The 11,503-nt window shown below is 29.0% G+C and overlaps 1 protein-coding gene across 1 annotated transcript in view; it reads left to right on the top strand.

Annotated features, from left to right (window-relative positions):
• Nucleotides 1–411: 411 nt before the first annotated feature.
• The window catches only part of LOC142220461 (organic cation transporter protein), a 75,800-nt gene continuing 64,708 nt past the window's right edge, over nt 412–11,503 (top strand). The window contains exon 1 of the mRNA XM_075289632.1: nt 412–561. The gene's annotated coding sequence lies outside the window, so the exon portion shown is untranslated. The remainder of the gene's footprint in view (nt 562–11,503) is intronic.

Raw genomic sequence — 11,503 nt, 5'->3', positions numbered from 1 at the left:
TCCTTCCCTGCGTGTATATCTGCCTTGAAAGTGACAACTTTAACAACGAAAAAAAAAACCATTACAGAGCCTATTGTCGACAAATATTTCTCTATTGCCATCCCTAAAAATAGATAGAGAGAGAGAGCGAAAAATTTGGTTGAGAAAACCTTAAGGACATTTTCATGTTTTCCTCTTTGTGCTTGATTGAAGAAAGCACATGCTGCCGACTCTCTACTGCTGTGATTTGCCATTTGCAACTCTAGTATTTTTAGTTGTGAGTGTGCGTTTATTGAGTAAACATAGAAATGAGTGCCACAATTTAAGAAAATAATCAAAAGAGATGCTGTCATGAAATTTAAATAAAAAAATAAACAAAATTTTCTTTTGTTTTAAAATAAAATCGGAGAAAAGAAAAATCACATAAAATAAATTGTTAATGGAATTGAAAATGAATTTACCAATATCCCAGATAAAAAAACGCAAAAGGGTCCCTTGTTGCGTATAAGTGATATAAATAGAAAATAAATCTAGTACATTTTGCTTCATCTTCGATAATTTACAAGGAATAATAAACAAAAGGTAGGAAAAGTGTAGTATAAATTAAAATTCTGAATATAGATTTATTGCCAAACATTGTTTTATTTATTAACAATTAAATAATTTATTAACAATTAAAATAAATTTCTATCAATTAAAAATTCTTAATTTTTTTTGTTTCCTATTTGATAAACTTTCGCATTATCCATGACCATGACCAATATTGTAGATGAAGCCATGTCAATGAATGCGAAAGCCATTGACCATGAATTTTGGTGTTTCTATTTGGCAATGTGAATAGTAATGCGAATATTGACCGCATATTGAAAGAAGTAAGTAAGAAGAGGAAACAAAGATGCCACTTGAAGAGTAGACCAAATAATAGCAGTAATACATTTCTAGTATAAATATACAAAGAAAATTTTAGCAAAAACCTACCAAATAAAAAATTCTGTTTTGCAGAGTTTGATCAAATGTTGGTGGTTGTTTTGGAAAAAATGATTCTTCAAAGTGTTTTATTATTTTACTTTAGAAGTTTATTTATTTTTTGATCACTCCTAATAGCGAAAATTTATTTGAGTGTATATATAGAAATTTTACAAAAAAATTTATCTCTAAAGAAAAATTTATTTGTATAGAAAATTTTGTCAACATTTTATTTCTGTAGAAAATTTTCTCAAAATGTTATTTCTTTAAAAAATTTTGTCAAAAATTTATTTCTACACAAAATTGTATATATGGAAATAGAAATAGAAAAATTGTATATATAGAAATATAGAAATTTTACAAAAATTTTATCTCTAAAGAAACATTTATTTGTATAGAAAATTTTGTCAAAATTTTATTTCTGTAGAAAATTTTGTCAAAAATTTATTTCTACACAAAATTTTATCAAAATTTTATTTCTGTAGAAAATTTTCTCAAAATGTTTTTTCTTTACAAAATTTTGTCAAAATTTTATTTCTACAGAAAATTTTGTCAAAATTTTCTTTCTATAGAAAATTTTGTTAAAATTTTGTTTGTATAGAAAATTTTTTAAAATTTTATTTCTATAGAAAATTTTGTCAAAATTTTTCTAAAAAGCAGACGTAATCACTCTCTACAATTTCTGATTATTTCCTAAAAATACTTTAATATCCCCGTCGAAGACTAACGATGTTAGTCGAAATATTGGAGAATAAAGTTAACAAGTAATCAAAAATCGTAAAAAGGATTTTTTATTAAAAAGGACCTCAAGCCGAAATAATAATAAAATAAATTAGAACAACAGGTCAACAAAACGAAGGACATAGTCTATAGAAAATTTTGTCAAAATTTTATTTCTATAGAAAATTTTATCTAAATTTTATTTCTATAGAAAATTTTGTCAAAATTTATTTCTTCCGCACAATTGTCACCAAAATCTCCGGATCCCATTTTTTTTTAAATTTTCGTCTAGAGCGTTTTGGAGAGTAGGTTAGATGAGGTTAGGTTGTAGAGTATGATAATAATTCGTTAATTTAATTGATGTCCACTTAGACTACTATAGGTCCATTCTGATTACTCGAGGTAATTTTCTAAACTTCTTCTTCGTGAGGTGGTCTTCCTTAAATTCGCTCAAGAACTTCCATTTATCATTCTTCTTTAAAGTTGCTTAAAACATCCAACCAAAATCCCTACTGAAGGCAAGTATTTTCTTTAAGCTACACTCCCGCAGATCGGCGAGAGCTTGAATGAAATGGGGAGCTCAGTTTCTTGTTTCTTCTAAAGAATAATGCTGAACACTGGCAAATTAAGTGGTACGAGTCTTCCTTAACATTCGGATACAAACACCATCAAATGCCATTTTTGTCACAGCCCACGAAACTACTGCCATCTGAAGGGACAAACCCAGTTGCTGTGCTCTGTTTTCATATTTTGAAAAATTTTATTTCTATAGAAAATTTTGTCAACATTTTATTTCTATAGAAAATTTTGTAAAATTTTATTTCTATAGAAAATTTAGTCAAAATTTTATTACTATAGAAAATCTTGTCAAAATTTTATTTCTATAGAAAATTTTGTCAAAATTTTATTTCTATAGAAAATTTTGTCAAAATTGTGTTTCTATAGAAAATTTTATTCCTATAGAAATTTTTGACAAAAAATTATTTCTATAGAACATTTTTTACAGAAAATTTTGTCAAAATTTTATTTCTATAGAAAATTTTGTCAAAATTTTATTTCTATAGAAAATTTTGTCAAAATTTTATTTCTATAAAAAATTTTATCAAAATTTTATTTCTATAGAAAATTTTGTCAAAATTTTATTTTTGTAGAAAATTTTATCAAAATTTTATTTCTATAGAAAATTTTGTCAAAATTTTATTTCTATTAACAATTTAGTCAAAATTTTATTTCTATAGAAAATTGTTTGAAAAGTATATTTCTATAGAAAATTTTGTCAAAAATTTTATTTCTATAGAAAATTGCATTCCTATAGAAAATTTTAAATAGAAAACTTTGTCTAGTCTTCCTTAATTTTGTCAAGTCTTCCTTATCTTTCGGATACAAACACCATCAACAAATGCCATTTTTGCCACAGCCCACGAAACTACTGCCATCTGAAGGGACGAACCCAGTTGCTGTGCTCTGTTTTCATATTTTGAAAAATTTTATTTCTATAATAAATTTTGTCAAAATTGTGTTTCTATAGAAAATTTTATTCCTATAGAAAATTTTGTCAAAAAAATTATTTCTATAGAACATTTTTTACAGAAAATTTTGTCAAAATTTTATTTCTATAGAAAATTTTGTCAAAATTTGATTTCTATAGAAAATTTTGTCTAAATTTTTTTTTTTAAGAAAATTTTATCAAAATTTTATTTCTACCGAAAATTTTGTCAAAATTTTATTTCTATAAACAATTTTGTCAAAATTTTATTTCTATAGAAAATTGTTTCAAAAGTATATTTCTATAGAAAATTTTGTCAACATTTTATTTCTATAGAAAATGTTCAATAGAAAATTTTGTCAAGTCTTCCTTAATTTTGTCCAGTCTTCCTTAACTTTCGGATACAAACACCATAAACAAATGCCATTTTTGTCACAGCCCACGAAACTACTGCCATCTGAAGGGACGAACCCAGTTGCTGTGCTCTGTTTTCATATTTTGAAACATTTTATTTCTATAGAAAATTTTGTCAAAATTTTATTTCTATAGAAAATTGTGTCAAAATTTTATTTCTATAGAAAATTTTGTCAAAATTTTATTACTATAGAAAACTTTGTCAAAATGTTATTACTATAGAAAATTTTGTCAAAATTGTGTTTCTATAGAAAATTTTGTCAAAAAAATTATTTCTATAGAACATTTTTTACAGAAAATTTAGTCAAAATTTTATTTCTATAGAAAATTTTGTCAACATTGTATTTCTATAGAAAATTTTGTCAAAATTTTAGTTCTATAGAAAATTTTGTCAAAATTTTATTTTTGTAAAAAATTTTATCAAAATTTTATTTCTATAGAAAATTTTGTCAAAATTTTATTTTTGTAGAAAATTTTATCAAAATTTTATTTCTATAGAAAATTTTTATCAAAATTTTATTTCTATAAACAATTTAGTCAAAATTTTATTTCTATAAACAATTTAGTCAAAATTTAATTTCTATGGAAAATTGTTTCAAAAGTATATTTCTATAGAAAATTTTATCAAAAATTTTATTTCTATAGAAAATTGCATTCCTATAGAAAATTTTAAATAGAAAATTTTGTCAAGTCTTCCTTAATTTTGTCAAGTCTTCCTTAACTTTCGGATACAAACACCATCAACAAATGCCATTTTTGTCACAGCCCACGAAACTACTGCCATCTGAAGGTACGAACCCAGTTGCTGTGCTCTGTTTTCATATTTTGAAACATTTTATTTCTATAGAAAATTTTGTCAAAATTTTATTTCTATAGAAAATTGTGTCAAAATTTTGTTTCTATAGAAAATTTTGTCAAAATTTTATTTCTATAGAAAATTTTGTCAAAATTTTATTACTAGAGAAAATTTTGTCAAAATGTTATTACTATAGAAAATTTTGTCAAAATTTTATTTCTATAAAAAATTTTCTCAAACTTTTATTTCTATAGAAAATTTTGTCAAAATTTTATTTTTGTAGAAAATTTTATCAAAATTTTATTTCTATAGAAAATTTAGTCAAAATTTTATTTCTATAAACAATTTAGTGAAAATTTTATTTCTATAGAAAATTGTTTGAAAAGTATATTTCTATAGAAAATTTTGTCAAAAATTTTATTTCTATAGAAAATTGCATTCCTATAGAAAATTTTAAATAGAAAACTTTGTCTAGTCTTCCTTAATTTTGTCAAGTCTTCCTTATCTTTCGGATACAAACACCATCAACAAATGCCATTTTTGTCACAGCCCACGAAACTACTGCCATCTGAAGGGATGAAAAAATTTTGTCAAAATTTTATTTCTATAGAACATTTTGTCAAAATTTTATTTCTATAGAAAATTTTGTCAAAAAAAATTTTTTTAAGAAAATTTTATCAAATATTTATTTTTGTAGAAAATTTTATCAAAATTTTATTTCTATCGAAAATTTTGTCAAAATTTTATTTATGTAAACAATTTTGTCAAAATTTTATTTCTATAGAAAATTGTTTCAAAAGTATATTTCTATAGAAAATTTTGTCAACATTTTATTTCTATAGAAAATGTTCAATAGAAAATTTTTTACAGAAAATTTTGTCAAAATTTTATTTCTACAGAAAATTTAGTCAAAATTTTATTTCTATAGAAAATGTTGTCAACATTTTATTTCTATACAAAATTTCTATAGAAATAAAATTTTGTCAAAATTTTATTTTTGTAGAAAATTTTATCAAAATTTTATTTCTATAGAAAATTTTGTCAAAATTTTATTTCTATAAACAATTTTGTCAAAATTTTATTTCTATAGAAAATTGCATTCCTATAGAAAATTTTGTCAAAATTTTATTTCTATAGAAAATATTGGCAACATTTTATTTCTACTGAAAATTTGTGAAGTTCCTCTTAGTTGAAAAGGATTTTTCTGTGAAATCTACCAAAACACCAAGAATTCTGCCAATCTACCAAACAATAAAATATCTACGATTTTTGGTAGAATTCTACCAACTGTGCCAACCATGGTCTTTAGCCAAAAAATCGTGAATACATTTTTCCTACAAAACTTGATCAATCTAAAAATTTAAAATTTTAGAATAATACATGACTAATGTACTTGATTTGTCTATTAACCATCAGCTAATAAATGTTGTACAATTTTCGAATGAAATAACAGACAGCAACGTATGTCCAGCTATCGTTCCCACATTGTTGAGAAATTTTTCGCAAAATCCCACTTCAAAGCAAATTTGAAAAAGACACCTTCAAATAGATGTGATAATTAATAATTGTGGGCAGATGATACAAAAGAAACAAAATTAACACATCAAGTGAAATTTCAACAAACAATAAAAAAAGAAAAAGACAAAAAGAAAATCCTAAAACATTTGCGCACTTATTGCAAGGCCTTTGCCTTGGACGGAAAGGTGCATCATCATTATATGAATATGAGCATTTTTTATACGAATATTAAGTTTCTTACTCCTATTCACCCCGAACATATCGGTCATTTCCCTTTTACGACAAAATGTCTTTGGTCTTAACGCTTGAATACATTCCATTTCCTTTTTTTTGTTTGCATGTGTTTTGACACGTGACACAAGTCCTTTGAAATGGGAAATGGGGTTACATTTGGAGACATTGCGTGTCATTACTTTTGTATAAATATTTCTTTGTTATGGACGTTTTCTTGAACCTGGTGGAATGATGGGGGGGGGGGGTTTACTATTGCTGTTGTGTTTTAAAAATAAATATCCATAAATTTTGTTTCTGTCTTATTGCGAAATTTTGCAAAAACAAAATCGAATTAAAGAACGCGATATTGTAGGGTATAGACAGACTATTTGTAAATTAAAATAACTACCGTATTTATTACAAATCTTAGACATATCAAGGTCTTTTAAAAACGATTGGTAATGCACTGTGAAAAAATCGTAGCATTTGTCTCAAAAATTGAGTAAACGAAATAGAATGTAAGAATAGATAAAACAAAACAAAGTTTACTTGGATCCAGAGATTTTGATCTCCCCGTAAGGAATTTATTTTTTTATTTTTTTTTTTATATTGGATTTATTTAAAATAAAGACAAATAAAGTCATCTCAGCCATGCTTGGCGGCGAGCTTAAACAAAAGTGAATAAAATATTTGTGTATCGCACAATAAATCGTTATAATGATACTGGTAGAGTTGCCAATGGCCATGGTGGTATGCACATGAACTTATACCACTGCCTATGTGGCATCACAAGCTTTTGCACGAAGGCAGCGGGATATAGACCAACTACAAGACCTTGCCGTACGACCAAGTACCAATGCTCAAGCTCTAATCAAGAACCATACAGTCCATAATCGACATCAAACAATTTGCAGTAACGACATTAACGACTTGTCAAAAAAAATCTAGCAAAATATGAAGAAAATTTTACCAAAAATTTACCAAATTTAAAAAAATCTTTATTTTGAAGTTTTGATCAAATTTTTGTGGTTAGTATGAAAATCATTTTCTTCGAAAGAAATGTTTTACTATTTTATTTTAGAAATTTATTTCAGTATATTCAGCAACATCATATATTTTGATCTCTCCTGTTAGCGACAATTTTTTGGGTATATAAATATCCCTTGAATTGAAAATATTTCGAAATTTAAATGTTACAACGATTTTAGCCTGCAGCAACAAGTGAAAGTTACTACTAAAAATTTACTAAAAATATAGTGAATTTATAGCCTGCAGCAACAAGTGAAAGTTACTACTAAAAATTTACTAATAATATAGTGAATTTATAGATATTTAACTTCTATAGGAATTATTATCAATATGTTTACTTCTGTAGAAAATTTTGTTTAAATCTTATTTCTATAAAAAATTTGGTCAACATTTTATTTCTATAAAAAATTTTGTCAATATTATTACTTCTATATAAAATGTAGTCAAAATTTTTACTGCTAAAGAATATTTTATTCAAATTATACTTCTATAGCGATTTTTGTTAAAATTTTAGTTATATTGATTTTTTTTTCAATTTTAAATTCTATGGAAAAGTTTGCCAAACTTTTTATTTCTATATAAAATTATGTTAAAATTTTATTTTTATAGAAATGTTTGTCAACATTTTATTTCTCATTTTCTTAAAATTTTATTACGTTTTACGTTTGTCAACATCTATATATATAAAATTCAATCTATGTTTGTTTATTTGTTTGTTTGTTTGTTTGTTTGTATGTTCCGAGTTGGCTCCGAAACGGCTGAACCGATTTACTTGAAACTTTCAGAGATCGTAGGGGGCGTTCATGTGGTGAAAATAGGGTACCTCATTTTTGGACACCTGGTCGCGGAGGGGGACCTCCCCTTTGTCGGACTTTTTGAAAATTGGACCAAAGTTGACCGATTTGCTTGAAATTTTCATTGAAGGTTGGGGTTGGCATCTAGATAAAGATCCGCTACTTTATATTTCGATATTTGTGGGCGGAGGGGGATCTCCCCGTTGTTCGACTTTTTTAAATGTACAGTGAAAAAACTAAAACTCTCTAAATTATTTGAGATTTACAGAGATCATGCGGTGAGGTTATGGAATTAATATGGGGTACCTGATGATTTTATATGTGGACGGGGAGGGGGACCTCCCCCTTGCCCTACTTTTTGAAACTTGGAACAAAATCATGCGAGTTGCTTGAAATTTTCATTGAATGTTGGGGTTGCCATCTAGACAAAAATCCGCTACATTATTTTTCGATATTTGGTCGGGGAGGGGGACCACCCCTTTGCCCGACTTTTTTTTTAAGTACAGTGAAAACAAATCTAAACTCCCCTGACTGAAATTTTACGGAAAAAATGGGTGAGGTTATGAAATTTATATCAGTTTCCTGATTTTTTAATAAAAATAAAAGGGCATAGGGAGACATCCGCTTCTCTTAAGTAACTACACACAGAGAAACAATTAAACTTTACCGAGTTACTTGAAATTTACAGAGGACTGGGAAGAGATTACGATATTAATAGTTGATACCTGATTTTGTGATATTTGGACGGAAGAGAGGCCGCCCCTTTAGGCTTATAATTTGCTTGACATTTTCTGAGACGTTTACAAATGTCACTTTTCGACATTTGGCCGGGGGTGGGGTTGGGAATTCTTAAGATTTCTTGAAATTTACAAAAGCGGAGGGGGAAGGTTATGAACGAAGGGGCAACCTTCCTTGCCCCACACTTGAAGGAAAGTTTCAAGAATTTTCAGGGAAGGTTAGGGGTGCTATTCACTACGATATTGTATCGGGGAAAGTGACGTCCCTTTAAAACAATAGAGCAAAATTTAAACATCTCCGATCTACTTGAAATTTACAGGGAACGTGGGAGGAGGTGATTAAATTTATACATGATTTTTAAATTAGTATATGATTTTTCGATATCTGGTTGGGGAAGGGGAAAATTTGAATAAACTTTGTCGATTTACTTCGATAGAATTTATATGGACCATTGAGTAGTTGTGAAATTAATATAGGGGTACGTCATAGTCCGATATCAGGTCGGAGTGGAGCGAAGGTGGGGAGAGGGTTCCCTTTTGTCCGTTTTTTTTTCTAAAATTGAAAGTAGAGGGTTGTCCGTAAATGGGAGCTCGGTACATAATTTTATGATTTTTGAACAAGCTTCTGCCAGACTTCTTTTTAGTAAAGAACTTAAATTTACATGAAATTGGCAGCCAACGTAGAGGTTGCATCATTTTCCAACATTTTAGCAAATGTTAATGTGGTAAAATTTTTTACTACTTTTGCTTTTTCCGATTTATTGAATTGGAAACAGTAATTCTTTGTATGTTATGTTATTATAATATAGTGCTTAATTTTCAGATATGTTGAGGAGAAGGATACATTTCCACACTTAAAATTCACAAGAAATATAGAAGATTGTCCAACTACTTGAATACAGAACATTATTTAAAAAATTTGGAGGAAAGGGTACACCCTCTCCCCAACATTTTTTAAGACGAACCGTTTTACATATGCATATCCGCTATATATGTACCTATAAACGAAAAATCAAGTAGTCCGATTTGTTTGAAAGAATTCAAATTTTTATACCCTCCATCATAGGATGGGGGTATATTAACTTTGTCATTCCGTTTGTAACACATCGAAATATTGCCCTAAGACCCCATAAAGTATATATATTCTGGGTTGTGGTGAAATTCTGAGTCGATCTAAGCATGCCCGTCCGTCCGTCCGTCCGTCTGTTGAAATCACGCTAACTTCCGAACGAAACAAGCTATCGACTTGAAACTTGGCACAAGTAGTTGTTATCGATGTAGGTCGGATGGTATTGAAAATGGGCCATATCGGTCCACTTTTACGTATAGCCCCCATATAAAGGGACCCTCAGATTTGGCTTGTGGAGCCTCTAACAGAAGCATATTTCATCCGATCCGGCTGAAATTTGGTACATGGTGTTGGTATATGGTCTCTAACAACCATGCAAAAATTGGTCCACATCGGTCCATAATTATATATAGCCCCCATATAAACCGATCCCCAGATTTGGGTTGCGGAGCCTCAAAGAGAAGCAAATTTCATCCGATCCGCCTGAAATTTGGTACATGGTGTTGGTATATGTTCTTTAATAACCATGCAAAAATTGGTCCACATCGGTCCATAATTATATATAGCCCCCATATAAACCGATCTCCAGATTTGGATTTCGGAGCCTCTAACAGAAGCAAATTTCATCCGATCCGGCTGAAATTTGGTACATAATGTTGGTATATGGTCCTTAACAACCATGCAAAAATTGGTCCATATCGGTCCATAATTATATATAGCCCCCATATAAACCGATCCCCAGATTTGGCTTGTGGAGCCTCTAAGAGAAGCATATTTCATCCGATCCGGCTGAAATTTGGTACATGGTGTTGGTATATGGTCTCTAACAATCATGCAAAAATTGGTCCACATCGGTCCATAATTATATATAGCGCCCATATAAACCGATCCCCAGATTTGGGTTGCGGAGCCTAAAAGAGAAGCAAATTTCATCCGATCCGGCTGAATTTTGGTACATGATGTTTGTATATGGTCTCTAACAACCATGCAAAAATTGGTCCACATCGGTCCATAATTATATATAGACCCCATATAAACCGATCTCCAGATTTGGCTTGCGAAGCCTCAAAGAGAAGCAAATTGCATCCGATCCGGCTGAAATTTGGTACATGATGTTGGTATAGGGTCTCTAACAACCATGCAAAAATTGGTCCACATCGGTCCATAATTATATATAGCCCCCATATAAGCCGATCCCCAGATTTGGCTTGCGAAGTCTCCAAGAGAAGCAAATTTCATCCAATCCGGAGCCTCTTGGAGGAGGCCGGTTCCGGTTCAAATTAGGAACGTGGTGTTAGTATATGGTCGCTAACAACCATACCAAAATTGGTCCAATCACACAAAAATTGGTCCATATCGATTCATAATCATGGTTGCCACTAGAGCCAAAAATAATCTACCAAAATTTTATTTATATAAAAAATTTTGTCAAAATTGTATTTCTATAGAAAATTTTGTCAAAATTTTTATTTCTATAGAAAATTTTGTTAAAATTTTATTTCTGTAGAAAATTTTGTCAAAATTTTATGTCTACTTTGTCAAACTGAATTATATACGTATTGGATCGATCTTTTTTGATTTAATATATACCACGTATGGACTTACATACAATTTAGAAGATGGTGTTAGGAGGTTTTAAGATACCTTGCCATCGGCAAGCGTTACCGCAACTTAAGTAATTCGATTGTGGATGGCAGTGTTTAGAAGAAGTTTCTACGCAAACCATGATGGAGGGTACATAAGCTTCGGCCTGGCCGAACTTACGGCCGTATATACTTGTTC

Source organism: Haematobia irritans, chromosome 1, assembly GCF_050003625.1.
Source record: "Haematobia irritans isolate KBUSLIRL chromosome 1, ASM5000362v1, whole genome shotgun sequence".
In the NCBI taxonomy this organism is placed as follows: domain Eukaryota; kingdom Metazoa; phylum Arthropoda; class Insecta; order Diptera; family Muscidae; genus Haematobia; species Haematobia irritans.
This window is presented reverse-complemented; position numbering and strand designations above follow the sequence as displayed.